The following is a 24,599-nucleotide window of genomic DNA, read 5'->3' as shown; positions in this document are numbered from 1 at the left end:
TCACCTATCCAGATTAAGACACTCGTTGCACCCTTGTTCGAGGAAGGTGGGTCGGCCTTTGAAGAGTACCTCCTCTACCTTGGGACAATGCGGGTAGGTCTATAGAAGAGGCTTACACGTCTAAATGGTTCCACTCAACGAGATCAGCAAGAGAGTCTTGGATACTCGAGGCAAAAGGATAGATTAGTCATTCATTAATGAAATCTATCAATCAAGAGTCATAAGGTATGATCAGTGAAGTGGTTCACTCACCCGGAACAACGGAGTCAAAGGGTAGGGCCTTCGTCCACTTTACTCCGAAGAACTGGGATCTTGGAATCACTTATTCAATCGGGTGCGATTTTTATTGAATAATGTAGGAAAACTAAGTTTTTCAAAACGATAACGAGTTTTAAAACTTTGCCATTTCTTTTATAGTTTTAAGATGACATATGAAAACGGTTTCAACATTGAATCACACCTAAGGGAGGTGCTGATCAACTTTCTAGAATGGAAGAATAAATCCGAGAATAGTTCTCAGATTTAAAAGGAAAGCGTCTAAAATACCCAATCCCAATGTTGACTCATACCAGATAAGGTCAAAAGCCATTTGCAAGCAATCATATAATATTATCTTTGGAAGAGTAATGGATGCTAGCACGACCATTAAGACAAACTGAGGAAGAGGTTCCTACAGAAGTCACAAATGGAGAGGTACGAGACCTCCAAGGCAATCTGAATGTCATCCTAATGGAAGACAACAGAATTCATCTATCACCCAATTCAATATCGATTGAACAAAGATAGATAAGACCTTAGATGAGTCACTTAGATTGTTATGAACAACTGAGCAAAACACACGGGAACATCGATTCTAAGAAACAGTTCTTGAGATTCAATTGAAGGAATCTAAGAAAGAGTTCTTGAGATTCAAAAGGGCAAAGGGTTAGTAAAGTGAGAAAAAATATTTGATCAAAGAAAAAGCAAACAGTTGCTGAGTATATGATCAAGAATATTCCTCATTACTGTGAATGTTTCCAAACAATGGCTAGAGCATTTAAGAGGAAACTACCCTTAGCACCTGGAGGACAAAAGGAATGAAATTATGAATTCCGGTTCCAGTATCCTTGTTAACAAAGTTAAACAAGTAACATAGAATTCCTTCATCAGGTATTTAAGACCAGATGAGCAGCTTAGTGGGAGCTTAAGGGAATTACATACTTGACCAAAGGACGGAGTTCAAGTTATAAATTTGGTGTCTCAAGTAGAGGAGCTACACTTGAAGCTCTTTATCTTCCGAATACTGGCCGGAATTTAGTTCGTGGAAGCGAATAAGGTATTCTTCTTTCCTTCTAGTTCATAGTTAGTTCATGTATATGATCCTGGATAACTTAGTGTTAAACATTAGATGTTTGAGATTCCGCTACTAACACTAGGTAGATGATTAGGGTAGTCTTAGAGACATGTAATTCCTAACATTAGGCTGGGTGCTTACGGATTAGCCGATGCCTATAAAAAAAGTAGTTGTTGGGTCGCCCGCTAATAGCAGTTTGGGCTAGTGCTTTTAGCAACGCCAAATATAAAACAAGCTTAATCCCTTAGTTAAAATTCAGAATCTGAACAATCAAACAAATGCATAAATGAAATCTACACTTCGGTGCTGTTTTTTTTTATGTCTGAATCTGCATTTGCTGAACTGAATTGGCTGAATTATTTATGAGTTAAGATGTTTGTTTTTTAAGTCTGAATTTAAAGTTTTGACTTTTTTTACCCTTCATTAATAATTAACCAGAAAATATCTAATATATCCTTGGCCTTCTCTTGGCCAAAAAAAGAGTAGAAACTGAAAACCTAATAACTAGGGTTTCTCTCACCTTCAAATCAAAACGACAAAACCTTCATATCAGAAACCTCCCCCTCCCTCTCTCTAACGTTGGAAACCTTTCCCTCTCTCTAACCGATGCTAAGCCCTCCGACCCTCTCTTTGTGAATCCCTCTCTCTCTAAATCCCTCTTTCTCGCTATCTAAATCTCTCTCGCTGGAGGCCATCAAAACTAAATCCTCGCCAGATCCGGCGAGGGTTTCAAACAAGGTAAGATCCAGCAAGATCTCTCTCCGTCTCTCTCTTTGTCTAATGGAAGATCGACGATTTTGTGGTGGTATTTGGTGGTGATTTTGTGGTGTTTGCTGGTGATTTTGTGGCGGTGGTGTTTGGTGGTGGTGGTGGTGGTGGTGGTGGTAGCGATTTTGTGGTGGTGGTGGTGGTGCCTGTGGTGATTTTGTGGTGGTGACTTTGGTGGTGGTGATTTTGTAGTGGCGGTGGTGGTGATTTTGTGGTGGTGGTGGTGGCGATTTTGTGGTGGTGGTGGTGGTGCATGTGGTGATTTTGTGGTGGTGGCTTTGGTGGTTGTGGTGGTCTGGTGGTGGGAAAACTTTAAAACGAAGAGAATTTTTTTCTAATTCATGGGGTATAAGTGTTAATTAACACAATCCAGATTTTGGGTCATTATTTCAGACTTGTTTTGAAGTCTGAAAATTGTGTGCTATTGTTCAACCAATTTAGACATAGACTCGATTCAACCAAAATTTCAGATTTTCCTAAATAAAAAAGCAAACATCTGAATTCAGATCTGAAAATTTCAAAAAACAAACAACACCTTCATCACAAAACCCTAGCTACTCATGGGTTGAATCTTACATTAACATTCAATCAGAAGAAAAAATGAGTCTAAAATCATGATCATGGCACAATCGACTTAATTCACTTGTATCAAGATTAATACGGATAAAGTCAAGTAGAAATTAAGAACATGAGCGATTATAAAACAATTTTCAATCAGTTATAAGACCACCGATCTTGTTACTATTATCATCTAGTTGTATGTGTTTTGTTTCTTTACTAGGGAATTGTTATATAGTGGACTTATTGGTTTTCAAATTGATTGGATTCAAGCTGAAGAAAGGGACGATATACATGCCTCTATGATTATTTGAAACAAACAAAAAGCTTTTATTGTTATGGGACTTCTCACACTATGAACCCCATCTGACAAGAATAGTATTGTTGTGGCTATTTCATCTTCCTGTAATTTATCTCCTTCAACACTCAGTACAAAAGATTTCTTCTCATTTAAGGACTCGAACGACAAAATACTTGGCTCAACACTCGCCTTAATCTTATCATCCGAGATGATCGTCGCTTTGTATGTCGAATTTGCAGTGCCAACATTTGTTACTGTTCTTGAGAACTTGATGTTAACGGACTCTCCTACTTTAACTTTAGCACCAAATGAAGGATAATTCAAATCCCTTGCAGTTCTGCTGAGACTGCGATTTTCAGGACAAGTGTGGTTCGTTATGAGTTTAATTTTAGTTCGATCATAACCGATATCACAAAGCATGTTGACATAGTCATCTGGAATAGCATCGTAGACCAAACCGGGATTAATAGCTTTTACCGGATCTATGTTACCCGCTCCAAAATCAAATACACCATCTTTACTCTTGTTACCATTCATAGGAAAAGCTATAGATAGAGAAAAAGAGTTAGTATATTATGTTCAGTATACATTGACTAAGTAATGAAAAAGGGCCAAAAACCATCATAGACTTGGTTAAGAATATATACCAGTAGTCATAAGAGCCGATTTAATGGCAGAAGGAGACCAGTCCAGTCAGGATGGAAAGATTTAACATAAGCTGCTGCTCCTGTTGCATGGGGGCATGACATGGATGTCCCAGATAAGACACTGTACTTCACAGACCTTTTATCGCCCGGTACACTTGATGGGCTAGCTTTAGGTGAGAACGCAGCAAGTATATCAATTCCTGGGGCGCTAATATCCGGCTATTGTATAATACATGACAAAGAAGTAAAGTGTCAGTGAACCAAACAAAGCTAACTGTTGCGACGAAATCGAGTGAACCAAGAAAAGCAATAGGAAATAAGCAAACAAGTTATACAAGAGATTCGTGAGAATTTTTCTATTAGATATCCCTTGAGTTTTAATTTATATAGTCACTAAAACCTTAATCCCACCGACGCACCGCCTCACGACTCTCTCTTCCTAATTTCTGAAGTATACATGAAACCGCTAACACTATTAGCCGCCTTAACATAAGCCCTGCTCAGCGTACCATCTCTGTCTTGGATCCCTGCCTTGCATACCAGCTCTACCTCGGTGATCAACACTGCTAACGAGTTGGCGGTTGGCAAACCGGGTTAGATATCAACATATATTTAACATACTTTTAACACTAACTATGGTGGTGTCTGGTTCTTTGCCAACAATGATCTGATTCCATTAATCTACATTAATTAGACCTATAATCAACCCACATTTGGCATTGAGACAAGTTAAACGTTATGAGTAAGACTATAACATATATTTTGGATTCTTACTCGAGTCTACTCAGAACTTGAGACGAATATTAGACATAAAGAAAAAAGCAATTGCTTAGTTAAATAAGTGATTACCTTGATAATATCTGGTAAGATGCTGTTTGGTCCACGAGAAGAGAACGAAGCAACTAATGGAGCTTCAAAATCTTTTACAGATTCAGATTTTAGAATAGTTCCCATAGGTTTTCTGTTAGTTGAAATAAAATAAGTTAGAGAACTAATAATTTGCAGCATTAAACACTAATAAGCTTTGGATACTGTGGTAATATTACTTGGTGGACTTAAAGTAAGCCAAAACGCTTTTGCCGATCGTAATGTTTAAAACAGTTGTTGGTAAAGGATAAATGGAAGCAACATCTGAAAGTTCATCGTCAGAAATAATGATAGTTCCCAAAGCATTTTTTGTAAAAGCTTCTTCCCCTTGGCTGATCCAATCACATATCACAATTTTGTCCTTCACTAGGTCTTTATCGAGACAGGATGGGAGGCAACTCCTGAAATTTATCGAATTATTGAATAAATAAAACTCAAAATTTCTAATATGTATACTCTTATATATAATTGTAGAGCTAAAGTTACAAAATTTACTGAGCAATTTCAACCGAACACTCTTTTGAGACGTTATTCCCATACAAAAGAGGAAATCTTGTTCCTTTTAATTCGAAGCCATTAACACTGCTACCCTGAACAACAGAGACAAGATCGAAGCATCAACGAATACACTAATATTCAATTCAAAATTAAGAGACAATGTAAGACTACAAACAATGGAGGAAATTTACCTCGAATATCTCCCCATTTCCAAGAACTATCTTGTTGATGATCCTACGATCGGTCCCGGTTGCTCCCACACTGAACAACCAAGGTGCATTACTACTCGAAGTAGTTCTAGAGGGGCCACTATTACCTGCTGAATTTGATGTGAGAATACCTCTTTGTATAGCATGAAAGGCACCAATGGCAATAGAATCTTCGTCTAATCTCATCGGAGATTCTGAGCCTATTGAGACTGAAAGTATGTCAACCCCGTCGGCAATTGCATCATCAAAAGCAGCCAAGATGTCGTCACTACTACAAGTTGATCCCTCGCAGACCTTATAAACGGCAATTCTTGCAGATGGCACGGCTCCTCTAGCATTTCCCTTTGCTACTTCATAGAAGCTCACATCTTTTACTATATTGCCTGCCACAGTTGATGCTGTGTGGGTACCATGTCTACTTGTATCCCTCACACTGTCGTCTTTAGAATAATAACGAGCCCCGATGACCTTGCTAAATGCGCAAAAACTAATATTAATATTTATATATCTACCAACATTGGCATCGAATAGATACCATGTATATTATTATTTGCTAATACGGAGAGCATTTAGTAGGAAAATTTACTTGTTGCAAGTAAAATTCTTGCCTCCTTTACAAACACCCTTCCATTTCTTTGGTGGAGGCCCAAATCCATCATCTTTGAAACTTTCAGACTCTGGCCAGATTCCTGTATCGAGCACTCCAACAATGATATCGCTCTCAATAGTAGAAACTCTTTCGACAGTTTCCGAGAATCCTAGAAAGTCCCAAGATCTTGTTGTATGAAGTTGTATGTTTTGAGCGGGAAACATGGATACTATGTCTTCTCTTCCTATGCGCATATTAAATACATCAGATAATTTGTACAATAGACATGCGAAAATGGAATTATTTGTTGGTTACCATTAAGCTTTTGTATTTCTCGTTCCGTAAGCTTCGCTGCAAATCCATTGAAACTTCTTTTGTAGCTATGAGTCATGACATCCTTCACCAAGCTACACAACAACCAAAACTTTTGTTTAATAGGGTAATGTAAACCAGATTCTTTAGGAACCCTATTTTGCATAAGAGGAAATGGTTGTTTAGGCCAATATATTATTAATAATAACTAAAAAAGCATGTAACAATTTGTATTAACTAAAAATTGTCAAAATAATATGAGTATTGATACATGAGGTTTAAAATAATATTGATATCTATTATTAAGGTCATTTTCTATTTTTTAATTCCCTAAATACCTTTGTCCACCAAAATCACTCTCTCTCAAAAACTGAAAACTTTAGGGTGTTTCTTTCGTCTTCTTCGTTTGAAGATGGTTAATCATCTTCAAGATTCAACAACCTCCTGTCGCTTCTCTTCCCGTTCCAATTTGAACGATCTTTATCCTTCTTACTAGTTATATCTCCAAACAATTTTTCCAGAGAGAGAAAGACTCCCATATATTTTAGTCCATTAGAACAAAAGTGAGGCAAACCCTAGATTATTTGATTCAGGGATATTGATCTTCAATAATGCTAACAATGACGGATCATAGATCAACTAGGTATTTTACAGGTTCTTTTCTAATCATTCTTTTTCATTTTGATTTCTGAGCTTATTTGGAAGTTCGACCTGTTGCTGCTAAGAATTGGCGGCCGAGAAATGTTCAAGTTGCTTCCTGGTAAGTGGCCTGGAACTCCATTACTATTAGAAGTCGGGTGGTGCTAAATTAAACTTCATTTCTTCATCTATCTAGATTTGGTTGAAATCTGAATTAATTTTTAAAGTGAAGTAGGAAGTGTAACTGAAAACTTTTGGGAAAAGTTCTCACTTTCAGGAGCAATGGTTCTCTGTTCATGGGTATAACCATTATTTAAGTATTTTCACTTCAATGAAACTCATGTAATTTTTCTTTCAATGGTATGGGGTTGAAAGAAAAATGATCTACAATTCTAATATTTGAAGTTGAAAAAGGTTGTTGTAGTTCTTCAGGGTTGGTATGCAGGTTCTGATCATTTGATAGAATATATTGGTTGAACTATGCAATTCCTTCACTATTGAAAACCAAAATCTTTGATATGTAAGCAAATTGTGGTTGTATTGAAAGAGAAAGATGGGTGTTTACTGGATTGGGAGAAGATAAAGATGTGATGGCATGGAGTGTCATCATTTCAGGCCTTGCAATGCATGGTCATAATGAAGAATGCTTTAATTTGTTTTTCAGATGCAGAATCATGGGGTGATGTTGAATAATGTGCGTTTTTGGGTATTTTGTGTGCTTGTGTTCATGGAGGTATTGTGGCTGAAGGAATGAAGTATTTTGAGATGATGAGTGAGAAATTTGATATTACTCTCTTGATCCAACATTATGGTTTTATTCTTGATCTTTACGGTGAAAGCGAGTTTGTTTACATTCATTTTGCTTATGGGCGAGAACAAAAGTTACAGAGATAGTGGTGGTAGGAAGATTAATTTGTTTATGTATACTTAGTTCAGACTATATTAAGACTATAAAGAGTACTCTGAACTAGATAATGTTTACATTCCAATGCTAAATAATTACGTGGTTCGTCGCCTTTTTTAATCCTTTTCGAAACAACTTCAATGTTGTTAGTTATCTTTTTGTTAGGAGTTCAATTGTTTTCTTGTTTCCTAACATTTCTACTTTTTCTTTTCTTCTCAAACTTGAATCTCTTATCTAAACTGCTGCTGATAATTTATGCAAACACATGTTTCCAGTTTACATTATTGTTTGCAGTTTACATTGTTGCAAACACGTTTGCAGAACATATTGTTGCAAACACGTTTGCAGAACATATTGTTGCAAACACGTTTGCATAACAGATTGGTGCAAACACGTTTGCATAACAGATTGGTGCAAACACGTTTGCATAACAGATTGTTGCAAACACGTTTGCATAACAGATTGGTGCAAACACGTTTGCAGAAAAACGTAAAGGAAAAAACGCCGTTTTTTCTGGGTTTTTTTTTTTTTGAAAAAAAGTATTGAAAGTGGATCTTGTTAGTAAGCTAATGAAAAATCATTTCTAAATCTATAATTTTTATAGCAATCCGACATCTCAAACAAAAGTTATGTTGATTTAAAGTTTAAATAAAAATAAAAGAATTTAGTTACACAAAATGACAAAAAAGGGTATTTTAGTATTTGCACACTTTTTGACCTGAATAATAATTTTCAAATGTTGTATGCTTTTTCACTTATTTTCTATATTATTTTGACCTAAATAGAAATTACCTCTTTGCATAATGTGCCTGGATATTTAGTGAACGCAATTTTTAACCAGTAATACCTTTGGTCGAGAACTTCTTGTAAAATACTCTCGTGATGAGATGTTGGAAAATATTCAGCCTCAGATGGAAGCCCACCCATGTACACAATATATATCTGCACAGATCGCCATCTTTTTTAAGACCAGTTGATTTATGATGGCAGTTAAAATGCTCAATCAATTCAATGATGTATTCCATATTGTATTCATGATGACCAATTGATTCCACCATGTATTCATTCCTAAATAGTGGGCATCACTATTTTTTGGCTTTACCCATTGAACCAAATCAACAAATGAAACAATCTTATTTCCAAATCCACCAAAAACTTCATTATCTTCCCAAAATGTTTAATTTAAGTGACATCACATCAAACAAATTTAGGTTAACACACTACAGTTAAGGGAAATTAGGTAACATGATTTGAAGCAATATGTGAGATGACTGCGTTTTGATTTAATATTATTTCCACCGACAGTCTACAACAATCACCTCACTCTATCTAGATCTCCAGAACGGTTTCCCCTCGAGGACCTCGAGGATGGTTTTCCCTTCTCGAGGATTTTATACTGCGTGGCCGACCAACCACGCAACACTTGAGGATGGTTTCGCCAGATCCCCCACAAGGTCTGGTTCAAGCAGTGGCGAGGCCAGGAATTTTCCTTCTGGGGGCACTTTTTCATTATAAAAAAATTTATTTTATCATAAGTAAATAAAACGTTATCTATTTATTCATAATGTCTTAATATATTGTATCGAATACTTTCTGGATTACCAATCAAGAGAAAAAAAGAATTGGTCCAACACAACAGTTTACCATATTTAAAGAATGACATTTTAAGGTAAGAAGATTCTTTCAATTAACATATGGTCGTTTAATCTTACAGAAGTTTTGAAAACGTCTCCCGTTCTTGTTATGCACTCTCTTTTACTTAGTAAATCTGGTTTGATTTTCTTTAGTTGTGGATTCAGAGTTTGAAAATTCAGTTCTTGTCCATCGAATTCAATTTCAATATGGTCAAGTGGAAATAGAAATAAATCAGTCAAATTTTGTAACAAAATTTGGCCTGGTCCACCGAATTTAAGTTTTATCTAGCAGAAAGTGTTCAACCTCATTGAAATCAGTAGACTTGGGCGAATCATTATTAAAGTCTGTAGTTTAACAAACTTTTTGTTGTTTGATTTTTAAGGCGACTGTCTATCTCCAGTCAAGTTTTATTTTCTTGAAAAGTTTCAAATTTTATATTTTTATTGTACTTTAATTACAAATTTATGTATAAATAATCAAGTTATGTAATTAATGTAATAACATAAATATATCGAAAAAGATGTAAATATTATGTAAGTGAACAATACCTCATTTTATGAAAAAAGAATTAGAATAAACTTTGTTATTCAATGGATGAAGTTTAAAGAAAAATTTCCGTATAAATACACTTTATATACTCTATAGTTATATATAATAATAATAATAATAATAAACTTTGGTGGAATTTGGAGTACTTGAAATGGGCTTGAATGACCACATTGATTACTTAACATTGGTGGTGTACATATAAAGTGAATTAGTTTCCATATATTAGAGGGTCCGGTTTCAATTTGGTAAAGGAGGTCACTTTCGAGCTTGTGGGGGCATGCGGCCCCACAGGCCCCTTGGTGGCATCGCCCCTGGGTTCAGGTAAAGGGAACACTTCCCATCGCGGAAACTGTGTGTAGTGTGAGAGAAAAATATACAGTGAGAGAGCGAGACAGTAAAAGTGAGAGAGAGACAGCAAGAGAGTGACCGAGACAGTAAGAGAGAGAAAGAAAGAGAAAAAAAGAGAGCGAGAGAGATGAGAGAAAGAGAGAGAGAGAGAGAGAGAGAAAGAACAACAAGAGAGATAGAGATGGGGGAGGAACGAAGGAGAGAGAAAGACATGAGGAGATGAAGATTATGGGACAAAAAACAAAAAGAAAAATCAATTTTTGGGCCAAAAATGAAGATGCCGCTTAGGTCAAATCTTGCTGACCGAAGTCTTTACACACCAGAGACTCTTCTTTATGCCCTAAAACCAGGACCTTTGTAAATGGTAAATATATCGAAAATATATGTATATTTAGTTAGAATTATGTTATTAAACAATTCAAATTCTATGAAATGTAGGGCAAATTTGAGAACTCAAATGAGAACGTTTTTGGATTTTATTTTACTAGCTCAAAAAATGAAGTGATCATTGTGAAACTAAAGGTTCTTTAAGATTACAATTACTCCCTCCGTCCCAAATTAAGAGTCCCGTATTGGTAATCCAACTTATTTTCATAGTTTTTCTTCTTCCAAGTTTACCCTTATTTATTTGATAACTTTTGTTAGAGTAATTCAAGGATTATCAATCAAATTTGACCATTAGTCATGTAAAGTAACTATATTAATCTAAAAGAAAGAATTTGTTGATTGGAAAAATCAATTTTTGTATTGGAAAGTGTCAAATGCCTTAATTAGCTTAATTAATGCACCATGTATGAAAATATTAAAGAAAGGGTATTCATGGAAAAATAAGGGATTTTATATGATATATTAGGAATGAGACTCTTAATTTGGGACATCCCAAAAAGGAATAGTGGACTCTTAATTTGGGACGGAGGGAGTATTATTTTCAAACAACAAGGACCCAAAAACTTTTTAAGTTCTACACATCTAAGAAAACCTACTTCAGAAAAAAAATTGTAATAAGTTCATATAGTGGAATTGAATGAAATTGCCGTTACTACAAAGAATTCTGAAAAGAAACCCAAACAGAAAGCAGAAACCAATATAAGGTAGATAAGAGGAGATTATAGGGAGAACAAACCTTCCTATCTTCGATAACATCGGCATTAGAACCAGTAATGGTTACAATAGCAAGGAAGAAAATGAAGAAAAGCTTCACACCCAAAGGGGATAAGCTCAAACTGTAAGCAGCCATTCTTCACTCTTACTGGAAAACTATGATCCCCCAATTGGTGTTTAAATAGGAGATTGGGAAATAACTTTTATGTAATCTGGCAAATAAGTTGAAATCATGTCTAAATTCATATGATTTCAAGGGGGATGACCAATTAAGAAGATGAATGTACAAAGACTCAACATTTTCCATTTATAAAGATTCATTTTTAAGAAGATGAATGTACAAGGGGGATGACCAATTGGTGCGTTTGGTTGCAGGATTCATGAATCCGTGGATTCATGAGTCCGAGTCCTTGGAATTCATGATTCCACGGATTCATGAATCCAAATGGTTTCTTTTGGTTTGTTTGGTAACCAATAAGAATTCTAGGATTCTTGATTCCTTCATTTAAAATCCTTTGGTTTGTTTGTCAATAATATTTGGATTCTTACAAAATAAGATTCTAATTAAAATAATATCCTTCAAATTCATGAATAATATCCCAAAAACAAAATCTCAGGCACACCAAGATATGATGTGACAGTGCCTAGTGTGTTTGGTTGCAGGATTCCTGAGTAGGATTCCTATCAAAAGTGGGATTTGGTAGGAATCATGAATCCTTAGTCTGTTTGGCTACCAAGAATCCTAGGACTCTTGAATCCTAAGGATTCCTAATTCCAAAATTTGTATTGGACCAAAATCCCACCCTACCCCCTAGGATTTGCTAGGATTTTGGATTAATAAACCTAAATTCCAAACTTAAAATCAACAAAAAAAATATTTCCTTCTACAAAATCATTATTTTTTTTCAAAATCATTATTTTTTTCAAAAATCATATTTTTTCTAAAGACGTTTAAAGATACTCAAATAATAATAAATCATAAGATTCTTAGTTTCCAAACAAGTCAAAAATATTACTTGGATTCATGAATCCGTGGAATCATGAATCCCAAGGACTCATGAATCCGCGGATTCATGATTCCGCCATCCAAACACATTAATGATTTTCTTTTTAATATGAATTCTCCTAACGGGTTGCCTACATACATATGTAAGGTCATGATAATTAATGATTTCTGTTTCAAACAAGTCAAACATTATAATATTTATTTCCAAATTAAAGAAGGAAAATGTTGGTATGGACACTTTCAACAACAAAAAAAATGTACCACTTTTATACATGTATCCAGTTTTTTTTGTTGAACATACATGTATCGAGTTACAATATAGTTTTGGCAGATCATGCTGACAAATTTCGAATCAGTTACATAGACCCTTGGACATATTCGAAGGTGGTCAATTCCTAATATTAAAGTCCACCAACCTTTGGTACATGGGTTGGACATCCCTCTTAAGTCCACGAGGTCGTGGGATCGAGTCTCGCTGGAAGTAGTTTGCCATCAAGATTTATCCCATGTAACTTAGGCCATAAATCTATATAATAAAACAGAAGGGAAAACAATGACTGGGACAAACATCCTTATTTAATAAGAGATATTGTGACCCGTGCCCCATAACTAGGCACGACCACGCCCCGGCAATTCAAAGACGAGCCGAAAATCGGACAGCACCTCCTCTGTAAATCGAACCGGTCGTACCTGTAACCTGTCATGCAAACCATACATTCGCATACACATACACAACAGAAGCTAAAATGAAACATAATTAACTAACAGACTCTGGTTCCAAGCTGAACCACCAGAACTCGGTCAACTCATCTTGAACAACACCATACATTCCTGTACAACCTATGTGATACATATATATTTATATTACATGGTGTTCAGTGTATAAAAGTATAACTTCGAAGATAAATCAAAATCGAAATGAAAAGAAATAACACCAAAGTGGCACCGCGCCACAACCCCTGCAATCCATCTGCTAACTCTGTCGCAGCAGATGCTTCTAACTAGGAACCTGCATACTAACACACTGGTAGGGGGTCAGTAACTCACCGACACGAGTTAACTGGTAGAGGAGTCCCAAAACAAAACTGCGATAAACCTTTTCTCGAGTAAAACATGCACACATATAAATATATATCAATCCTAATACTAGCATACAATAGCAGACTTAACTGCCCACCCTTGGTATGCCTCTCAATTAACAGAGAGTTACCCAGAGAATTCTACAGTACTTTGGCTAGTACCGTCCCATTTCCGGCACTAACCAAGGTACTCAAATTCTCTCGAGAAAGTGGCTTACCCCTAGGTAGGTAAGCCCCTCTCCCACTAGGCGACTCCACAGTCATTGAAAAGCTAACCTCGTGATAAATACATACACCTAGCTTAACTAGATACGTTTTAGCTTCACCGAAGTCGAATAGTCAGGTCGTCCCTCCAGTATTCGTGTTGGGACGAAAAGCATATTCTCATCGGTACCTTAGCATGCAACTATTTCTTCTGGTTTTGGAAACAAATTTATTGTGTCAACCGCCGAAATAATACTCTTTTCTTGTGAAAACATCCTTCACCCACAATCTCAGCAGATTCGGAATTCACCCATTACGCCCTCGACTGAGATAGGCTTTTTAAAACATTACTTATCTTGTCACATACAGAAGTGGCACAACCAAGAGTCATATCATAACGTGCAGAGGGATCCCAATCACCAAACCAGTCGGGCGGTCAGAGGTGTACAGCCTCTGAGCCCGGAGGGTAAGAACAAACAAGCTTACAGTCCAATCGAGCGGTCAAGGGTAGCAACTCCCTGAGCCCCGAGAGTCCAACCTAAACGAGAATCCTGGCCAGAGAGTGGAGCACTACAACTGCCAAGACCCTCATGACTCGTTTCAGTCCACTTCACCAATCACATACAGCATACGAAACCAATATGTTTTCAAAACATCGATTCTACAATCCGTTTCAAAAACCATTTCTCTAGAACTCATTCGTAAGACATGTTTGCATATATAAAACCATCGTATCAATAAAGTAACGTTCACGACACAAATATCATCGAAATCAGAGTCTAAATCATTAACACCATCAATAATCAGTAATCAAAACCAACGATACAACTATCATTGGAATCAAGGGTTTAAATCATGCATATATGTTTGCCTACCGTCTACAGATAGTGATGCATGCATATCTCCTACTTCTAGCATGAGTCTAGACAATAATATAAAAGAAATCAAGAGATCACCCCTACCTAGCGATTCAGGACTCCGTCCTCATCCGCTTTACTTCGAGCATCTCGCCCCCAACTCATTTCGGCTTTCCTTTTGACACCCTTAATCGTAGATATCCTTGCTTTGTTTATTCCTATCTTCATCCATTCCTCCCAACTTCCTACAAATTCGAAGGAGGAACCCCATTAAAACTCCAATTCAAGGACTATTGGAACCTAGAGAGAAACATGAATTTCTTACCAATTTTTCATAGAAGTCATGCTTGGATCCCTTCATGAAGCTTAAATTCGACAAAGCAAGTATTTCCCACTTAAATTTTTATCAAATTCCTCCTTTCAATCGATTTTTCTCTCATACCCTAACCCTTTTGAAACAAAACCATGAACACTAAGTCTGCTTCTGTTTATGGCCTTAACCATCCGAAATCTCACTTTAGTACCTGAATTTCGTCGGACTGCAAAAAGCCCCCTGGTTCTGGCCTGATTGCAAGTTTAGTCCAATTTTTTTGACTTAGTCTGGATTCAGAACGTCCCTCATCTAACTTAAAATCTTGGGATGTTACAATCTCCCCCCCTTAAAAGAAATTTCGTCCTCGAAATTTGGGATTACCTCGCAGTCGCCTAATGAATCTCTCGAATCGACATATTTCCTTTCACGGCTTCTTAACCAAATCATGCTGTAACTCTTCTTTGGCACTCCACACTATACTCGTGAACTTCCTTCTGTATCGACAGATCCTCCAAGAGCTTCTCTTGATGTAGTGCTTATCAGCTTATTCAGATAACATGCTCCATTCTCCTTTACCATCTTAAAACCTCATATCTTTAAACTCCATACCTCTCCCCTTTACATTCTTCGTGCATCTGAAATTTTGAAGAGTTTTGGATGTTCTCGCATTTTTGTCTCCGTCTCTCATGTTGATTCTTCAATGTTGTTGTGCCTCCATAGAACTCTCACCCACTGGATTTAATTATCGTTTGGTACCTTAGTTGTTTGTCTTGAATCCTAATTGGCATGACCTCATAGGTTGCGTCTTCGTCAATCTCTAACTCGTCCCAACTGATCACAAGAGATGGGTCTGATTGACACTTCTTAGTTCCAAGACGTGGAATAATCCCTAACTTCGGTCGCAAACATGCTCGAAATGCTACTACACCAACTTTCTCAAGGATAGCAAAAGAACAAATGAATCTCGAGTCTCGACGCTAGCTTGCCCTAAAGTTCGAATCTCTTTACTCCTTTTATTAGTAACCCCTTTACGTAGACCTGCCATTCACATCAATCTCTAACAGTCGTTGTCGTTTGTTGGCATCACACTTTTGTCTACTCTGGGCTGACAACATTCTTTCCTTGATTGACTTCACCTTACCAACTGTCTTCCGGAACAAGTCTGGTCCCAAAATGCCATCTCTCCCGCTTCTGTCTAGCCCACGGAGAATCTACCTGGTCGCAAGTATAACTCTTCGAATGGTGACATACCAATGGTGCATGCGTATTGTTACTATAAGCAAATTCTACCCAGGACAAATGCTCTGCCCAACAACCTACAAAATCCTCAAAGATCTGAATGGTCCTTTCTGACTACCCTCCGTCTGAGGATGAAAACTGGTACTTAGGTTTCATTCCTTTCGTAAAGGCCACTGGAAAACCTCCCACAATCTTGATGTAAATCGAGGATCACGGTCCGAAACTATTGATGTCGGTACTCCCTGTAATCTGATGACGTCATCGAAGTACAATCTACCAAGCTTCTCTGGTAAATAAGTCATGCTTACTGGTATAAGGTGTGCTGATTTGGTAAGTCAATCCATGATCACCTACACTGCATCATGTCATGATCTGCTTTTAGGCAAATCTGCCACAAAATCCATCGTTACACGTTGTCATTTCTATTCTGGTACCTCAAGTGATTGGACGGGTCCGGTTTCAACTTTGCGTTCAGCTTTCACTCACTGGCAAGTATCACATACCTTCACATATTCTGATATGTCTAGCTTCATTCCTGGCCACCAAAAACTTCCTTTCCAATCCATGTACCTCTTTGTAGCCCTTAGGTGTATTGTATGTCGAGTCATATGAAATGTCCCTAAAACCTCTTTCTGAATCTTCCTTTCACTTTATACCCATATTCTTCCTTTAAATCTCAGACTACCCTCCTTTTGTGTCCAGGTTCTCACTATCCTCGGCTTGCTCTTTTTATTCTCTGAGTACTAGTTATCAGTAATTTACTTGTTCTGGTAACTTCCTTGAGTACTTTACTACTTGGACCTACAATCTCACATCATCTTATCTCTTGCCATCCTTGTAGTTGCCATTTATCTGAATCTCCCAGCTCTTTACAAATGCTCATCGTGTAAGTCCTTTTATTATATTATTCAGGTTGTATGATCCTTCAAAACATCATTTGGTCATTAAACTTCTTATGTGGTTCAATCCGTAGCTTCTTTGTTACTCGAGGGCATTTCCCATATTACCGGTTCGCCTAGGTTAGCTTCTTCTGGCAATGCCTTCATATGAGAATCACCAGCTCGAGTCACTTAGGCTCACAAGATTTTACCACAACCCATCCCTATTGACCAAGTTAACCATGCATATGCATCCTTAATTGTGTTGTCTCTAAGCATTAACCATTGTTGTCATGATTGCTAACACCCTCTGTTAACTTTGTTTTCCTTAACTCGCTGAAAATCTCTTCGTTCACCTGTTCCCAAAATTACCTTACTGATTTCCCTATCCTTGTTCCGACTGAACCGATATGTACATTTACCTGTTGACTTGTTTAACCATTCGTTTCACTTTCCGATTCTTATATGAAGACCTGATTTGCATTTCTTGTCCACCGCTTATGAATTTCTCATAGTTCTCCTCCTTCCTTTCTGACCTACTTCGAAAGCTACTTCATGAATCACCTCACAAAGTCATTAATCGGTCCTTTGATTTCTTTCTCTGTTCTGCATAACCTTCTAGCTAACTCTATCACCTTTCACACCACCATGCACCAAATTCACTTGATGTTTGCAACTTGCCCGAATTTGGTCTTTCCACGACCCAGCTCCGATTTACTAGACCAAAAGTTTCCCACCAAATTCACTAACTAACCCTGTCTGACTAATCATGTATGTCATCCATGCGACTGTCTTACTAGCTATCGGTACGAAACTCTGTGGGCACTAGCATCATCTTGATCTCACCCAACTCTTATGACCAAGTTGCTCATTCTTCACTGATCTCAATGGTCTCGATACACAACTTTTCTCCATTACTTGTAACTGTCATATAATTTACACCAATTATCATTTTCCTGAATCGAAATCGTCTCTAACCACATCTTAAACCACATTGAAGCAAACAATCACGATCATAAAACATTCAGGGGTTCTTCCCTTTGCGAGTAAAACATAATAAATAACGAAAACCGAAAGAAAAACTCATATATATAACATCTTTTACTCTTGGCAATTTTCCTTTTAATCTTGAAGCTTTTAGACACCTAGTCTTGGCCATTTTTATCTTTCCCTAAAGTCCAGAGCAATCTGTGCTCTACCCTACACACGACTTGTCGGTCACCAAAACTCATGCTCTGATACCACTTGTGACGCTCCATGCCCCATAACTAGCCACGACCACGCCCCGACAATTCACAGACGAGCCAAAAATCGGACAACACCTCCTCTGTAAATCGAACCGGTCGTACCTGCAACTTGTCATGCAAACCATACATTCGCATACACATACACAACGGAAGCTAAAATGAAACATAATTAACTAACAGACTCTGGTTCCAAGCCGAACCACCAGAACTCGGTCAACTCATCCTGAACAACACCGTACATTTCTGTACAACCTATGTGATACATATATATTTATATTACATGGTGTTCAGTGTATAAAAGTATAACTTCGAAGATAAATCAAAATCGAAATGAAAAGAAATAACACCAAAGTGGCACCGCGCCACAACCCCTGCAATCCATCTGCTAACCCTGTCACTGCAGATGCTTCTAACTAGGAACCTGCATACTAACACACTGGTAGGGGGTCAGTAACTCACCGACACGAGTTTACTGGTAGAGGAGTCCCAAAACAAAACTGCGATAAACCTTTTCTCGAGTAAAACATGCACACATATAAACATATATCAATCCTAATACTAGCATACAATAGCAGACTTAACTGCCCACCCTTGGTATGCCTCTCAATTAACAGAGAGTTACCCAGAGAATTCTATAGTATTTTGGCTAGTACCGTCCCATTTCCGGCACTAACCAAGGTACTCAAATTCTCTCGAGAAAGTGGCTTACCCTTAGGTAGGTAAGCCCCTCTCCCACTAGGCGACTCCACAGTCATTGAAAAGCTAACCTTGTGATAAATATATACACCTAGCTTAACTAGATACGTTTTAGCTTCACCGAAGTCGAATAGTCAGGTCGTCCCTCCAGTATTCGTGTTGGGACGAAAAGTATATTCTCATCGGTACCCTAGCATGCAACTATTTCTTCTAGTTTTGGAAAAACATTTATTGTGTCAACCGCCGAAATAATACTCTTTTCTTGTGAAAACATCCTTCACCCACAATCTCAGCAGATTCGGAACTCACCCATTACGCCCTCGACTGAGATAGGCTTTTTAAAACATTACTTATCTTGTCACACACAGAAGTGGCACAACCAAGAGTCATATCATAACGTGTAGAGGGATCCCAATCACCAAACCAGTCGGGCGGTCAGAGGTGTACAACCTCTGAACCCCGAGGGTAAGAACAAACAGGCTTACAGTCCAATCGAGCGGTCAAGGGTAGCAACTCCCTGAGCCCCGAGAGTCCAACTTAAACGAGAATCCTGGCCAGAGAGTGGAGCACTACAACTGCCAAGACCCTCATGACTCGTTTCAGTCCACTTCACCAATCACATACAGCATACGAAACCAATATGTTTTCAAAACATCGATTCTACAATCCGTTTCAAAAACTATTTCTCTAGAACTCATTCGTAAGACATGTTTGCATATATAAAACCATCGTATCAATAAAGTAACGTTCACGATACAAATCTCATCAAAATCAGAGTCTAAATCATTAACACCATCAATAATCAATAATCAAAACCAACGATACAACTATCATTGAAATCAAGGGTTTAAATCATGCATATATGTTCGCCTACCGTCTACAGATAGTGATGCATGCATATCTCCTACTTCTAGCATGAGTCTAGACAATAATATAAAAGAAATCAAGAGATCACCCCTACCTAGCGATTCAGGACTCCGTCCTCATCCGCTTTACTTCGAACATCTCGCCACCAACTCATTTCGGCTTTCCTTCTGACACCCTTAATCGTAGATATCCTTGCTTTGTTTCTTCCTATCTTCATCCATTCCTCCCAACTTCCTACAAATTCGAAGGAGGAACCCCATTAAAACTCCAATTCAAGGACTATTGGAACCTAGAGAGAGAAACATGAATTTCTTACCAATTTTTCATAGAAGTCATGCTTGGATCCCTTCATGAAGCTTAAATTCGACAAAGCAATTATTTCCCACTTAAATTTTTATCAAATTCCTCCTTTCAATCGATTTTTCTCTCATACCCTAACCCTTTTGAAACAAAACCATGAACACTAAGTCTGCTTCTGTTTATGGCCTTAACCATCCGAAATCTCACTTTAGTACCTGAATTTCGTCGGACTACAAAAAGCCCCCTGGTTCTGGCCTGATTGCAAGTTTAGTCCAATTTTTTGACTTAATCTGGATTCAGAACGTCCCTCATCTAACTTAAGATCTTGGGATGTTACAGATATTGTCTAGAAGCGCTTCCCAAAATTTAAGATATAGTCCTTAGTAAAAATAAAGTAACCTATCTAAAAAATCTTTCTTATAAATAAAATATCTAATTTGAGAAAAAAAAAAGAAACAAAAGATATTGCAAGGGTTAAAAAAAGAAAAATGAAATCTCTCTTATAAAATAACTAATTTAAGAAAAAATGAAATAAAAGAAAATAAATAATAAGTAGAATACCAAAAAATTATGGTATCCACTATATAGCAATAATAAATATTGAAAGTCGTGTCAACGATCCTTGGTTGGAGTGGTAAGAGGTATAATCTTCCACTTAGAGGTCAAGGATTCGAGATATGCTGACCAATTCAAAAAAAAAATATTGAAAGTCGTTAAATTTAATTGATACAACAGTTCGGTATACCCTTCCCAAAATTTAAGATATAGTCCTTCGTAGAAATAAAGTTACCTATTGAAAAAGCAATAATCCTTTCCTTCTTAGAAATAAAAATTCTAATTTAAGAAAAAAAGAAAAATAAATAAATTTCAAGGGTTAAAAAAAGAAATTAAAATCTATCTCTCTAAATAAAATAATAACTAATTTAAGAGAAAATAACAAAAAAATAATACAAAAAATAATAACTAATAAAAATCTCTCTCTCAAGTAGATCGTGCTTATCATATCTTCCTGATGTATCAATGCCTTGTAACGACTAACGTAGATCGTAGACGAATTCTCAAAAAAGAAACCCAATATTAAAGTATATATTTATCGATGCGACAGTAAATGAGCATCCCAAGCATAGGACGTCTTTGCAGAAGTAGTTGCGAATGAATAAGAAAGTTGTTGAGCAAAATATCGGTCATCTACTGTTTGGAGGCATATAGCCGGTGATGATAAAAAAAATGATCATCAGTTGAACGTTCTCTTCCAAATCACTTTCGACGATCTCAACAGAGTCAACCCTGCCATCGTCCCACTCACTTTCGCTATCAAAGCTGAAGGGAAAGCCTTCATCAATCGTTCATTTCTCGCAAACCTTCTGAACAACATCGCCAACTTTGTCCTCTGAAATCTTGCGTAAAAGGAAGCGCCCCATAGGGGTCATAATAACGTCTCAAGCACTCCCATCCAGCCTTGAAACATGTCTTGCAGTACTTCCTCAAGATTTGAGCAAACTTCCCCAGCTTTGAAAGATATATAACCATGTTCCTAGAGTTCTTCTCGCTCTGTTCAAAATTATGCTTTGTGAACACAAGGTTTGATCTGTCCTTCTTGCCTTTCTCAACAAAAAAGCGTTGACTGATCTTGAGAGCTTTAATTTGTTCTTCAAGCAGAATCAACTTTACTGCATGGTAACCAGATTGAAGTTCTAGAGAAGCTTTTTTGGTTAGAAGAACTTCTAAGTCTGATTTATAGATCTGAAGATCCTGCATGAGGGAATGAATCTCATTCTCCGACTCATGGGCCGCCTCACGACCTTTTAAATCATCTTTGCAACGATCAAGCTCGGCCCGACAAGCGTCAAATTTGGACTTGAGCAGAGAATTCTACACAAGGAAGGAATACAGAGTTAAAGCTAAACTAGGAAAAGAGCAGAGAAATGAACGAGCATACCAGCTCGTGAAACTGTTGCTGAAGAGAATCAATAAGCTTGGAGAGTTTAAGATGAATTTGTTTTGGTAAACCATCAGAAGAGGAAGGCCTGACTTTGCCACCAGACGAACGTTTGGGCGAAGAGGGACCAACAGCTGGGATAGAGGAAGAAGATTTCTCGGGCAGTCAGAGGGGTCTTCTTAATGGAAGAGCTCTGAAAAGAAGCAGGAGTAAAATAAGAATGTCAGAAATGCTCATTAGAAAGATCAAACTAAAACAAAGTCAGACACCCGAAGAGGTGATGAAGTGACAGGGTTGCTCCGCTCTCGAATGACGGTTTTCATCGCCCCGCGAACAGATTTAGAAGAAACCAACTTAGTTTTTACCTTCTTAGAGCTAGGTACTCCATCATAAATTGCTTTCCCTTCGCTCTTCTTGGATGACGGGAAGGCTCTAAAAAAATAAACATTATTTCAAGCAAATCCAACGGAAAGATCTGACAGAACAAACCTAATACCTGGAACTACCGGGATAATATCCTTCTCGGTCAAGATATCATACTTGAAAAACTGATGGAGATTGACCACCTCATGTTCCATGAGATGATGATGTAATACAAACATATATACATATACAATGAGTTCATGGGATAAAACATGTAACCAAAAAATTCTTCGTAAGTGTAATACAAACATATATACATATACAATGAGTTCATGGGATAAAACATGTAACCAAAAAATTCTTCCCATGACATAAAATGATCTAGAGACATCATGTTCATCACAATAATATTTTATCTTTAAATGAAACTTGAAGTTCTTGATAAGTAGTTTACCTTTCTCCATGTAGTGTTTAGAAAATAGATGATAAGCTTCTTCTTTGATTAAAGATGAACAAGTATACTCTTTCCTCTTCTTTTCTTCAAGCCTATAGAGATGGAAATTCTAGCTTGAACTTGTATGAGCAAGAGCATATTTTCCATCCATTACTATCTCCTATTTATACTACAACAAAATGCATTTCCATCATTGCATTTTGTCTTGCCTACCACAACAAGTTGTGTTCATATTGGTGTCAAACATTCCATGTGTCAAGACAACAAACCATGAGGTGTAAAGACAACAAGGCAAGTTCATCTTATGTGTCAAACACCAAGTCCATAAGGTGTCAAGACAACATGACAACACAACTCATTCTTGAACTAGATATAGAGTTTCCTAAGCCCAATACTTAATGGGCTAATTAGATGGGACATACTATTGGGCTTGTACGTATTAGGCCCAAAGTTTACATTCTCCCACTTGGCCCATACAATTGAAATCATATATTTGCAAGAAACTATCATTGCAAATCGATTAAGGGTTTAAACAATTATGCGCGCATTTAAGAAACTCAATCTGAATCTAGTGTACCATAACAAGTAAGTTACTAATGTGAGTCATAGCGGTTATACATCTTAAAGCGATATATTTCCTTCCATGTACCACAACATTAGAACTCACCTTATACGATGATCATAAGGAGATTAGATACAAAATCATTCACATAATTGATTTTGTTTCTTATAGCTCGAATGTCTTCCAAGACAGTTTCAGTCTTGCCAAGACTGTTCCTGTAACTTTTCAACTCAATTCTATTATGTACACTTGAGTAAGTAGGAATAAGGAAACATAGTATTATGAGATCTCTATAGTGTTTGTAGAAACTAATATGTCCATTCAATCCATAACGTTACAAAGATAACTAAGACCCATAGTTGCAACATGTTCCTTAAATGTCTTAGCTATCAATCCTTTAGTTAATGGATCTGCAACCATAAGCATAGTACTTATATGTTCTACAATCACTGTATGTTTCCTGACCTCCTCTTTGACAATAAGATATTTGAGCTCAAGGTGTTTGCTCCCTCGAGAACTAGAATACTTATCATTCTTAGAGAAGAAGACTGCAGCACTATTATCACAATAAATTCTCAGCGGTCTGGCAATAGAGTCGACGATTCCAAGCCCTGAGATAAAATTCCGCAGCCATAAAGCATGAATTGTGGCTTCATAACATGCCACAAACTCAGCCTCCATTGTGCACGACGCATAAATACTCTGCTTAATGCTTCTCCACGAAATAGTTCCTCCGGCTAAGAGAAACACATATCCAGACGTGGATTTTCTACTGTCAGAGCACCCTGCAAAGTCGGAGTCTGAATAACCTATCACTTCCAGATTGTCTGTTCTTCTGAAAATAAGCTTATAGTCCTTGGTTCCTTGTAAGTACCGCATCACCTTCTTTGCTGCTTTCCAGTGAGCCATTCCTGGGTTACTTTGGTAACGACCAAGCATACCCACCACAAAGCTGATGTCAGGACGGGTACAGATCTGCGCATACATAAGACTCCCTACTGCAGAAGCATAAAGAATGTTTTCCATTCCTTTTCTTTCAAATTCATTCTTGGGACATTGCATAAGGTTGAACTTGTCACCTTTCTGTATAGGTGTTTCAGTTGGTGAACAATCTTTCATGCCAAATCTTTCTAAAACTCTTTCAATATAACTTTTCTGAGACAATCCCAAAATGCCTCGTTCTCGATCTCGAAATATTTCTATTCCGATAACAAATTTTGCCTCATTCATATCTTTCATTTCAAAGTTATTAGAAAGAAATTTCTTGGTCTCATATAATAAACCAAGATCATTAGTGGCAAGAAGGATATCATCAACATACAAAATCAAATATATGA

The 24,599-nt window shown here is 37.2% G+C and overlaps 2 long non-coding RNA genes and 2 pseudogenes across 3 annotated transcripts; all 4 read right to left on the bottom strand.

The window, feature by feature from the left end:
* Positions 1-2,927: 2,927 nt before the first annotated feature.
* On the bottom strand, positions 2,928-8,561 carry LOC147558012 (subtilisin-like protease SBT4.3; annotated as a pseudogene). The gene is made up of 9 exons (XR_015234141.1): positions 8,473-8,561; positions 6,086-6,177; positions 5,768-6,014; positions 5,164-5,653; positions 4,970-5,064; positions 4,654-4,875; positions 4,457-4,568; positions 3,608-3,826; positions 2,928-3,505 (listed from the first exon to the last, which is right to left on the bottom strand). The product of XR_015234141.1 is annotated as a subtilisin-like protease SBT4.3 (transcript).
* Positions 8,562-13,094: 4,533 nt separating this feature from the next.
* LOC147558011 (uncharacterized) lies at positions 13,095-14,633 on the bottom strand. Its single transcript, XR_015235417.1, has 2 exons — positions 14,510-14,633; positions 13,095-13,288 (listed from the first exon to the last, which is right to left on the bottom strand). It is a non-coding gene; the product is annotated as an uncharacterized LOC147558011 (long non-coding RNA).
* Positions 14,634-18,324: 3,691 nt separating this feature from the next.
* Positions 18,325-20,100, bottom strand: LOC147558010 (uncharacterized). The gene is made up of 3 exons (XR_015235416.1): positions 19,961-20,100; positions 19,739-19,878; positions 18,325-18,517 (listed from the first exon to the last, which is right to left on the bottom strand). It is a non-coding gene; the product is annotated as an uncharacterized LOC147558010 (long non-coding RNA).
* A 3,455-nt stretch (positions 20,101-23,555) lies between these two features.
* LOC147558009 (secreted RxLR effector protein 161 pseudogene) lies at positions 23,556-24,201 on the bottom strand (annotated as a pseudogene).
* Positions 24,202-24,599: the final 398 nt, after the last annotated feature.

Source organism: Eschscholzia californica, unplaced genomic scaffold (genome assembly GCF_041429995.1).
Source record: "Eschscholzia californica isolate CP2 unplaced genomic scaffold, dmEscCali1.0.p SCAF_2, whole genome shotgun sequence".
NCBI classification, from domain to species: Eukaryota; Viridiplantae; Streptophyta; class Magnoliopsida; order Ranunculales; family Papaveraceae; genus Eschscholzia; species Eschscholzia californica.
This window is presented reverse-complemented; position numbering and strand designations above follow the sequence as displayed.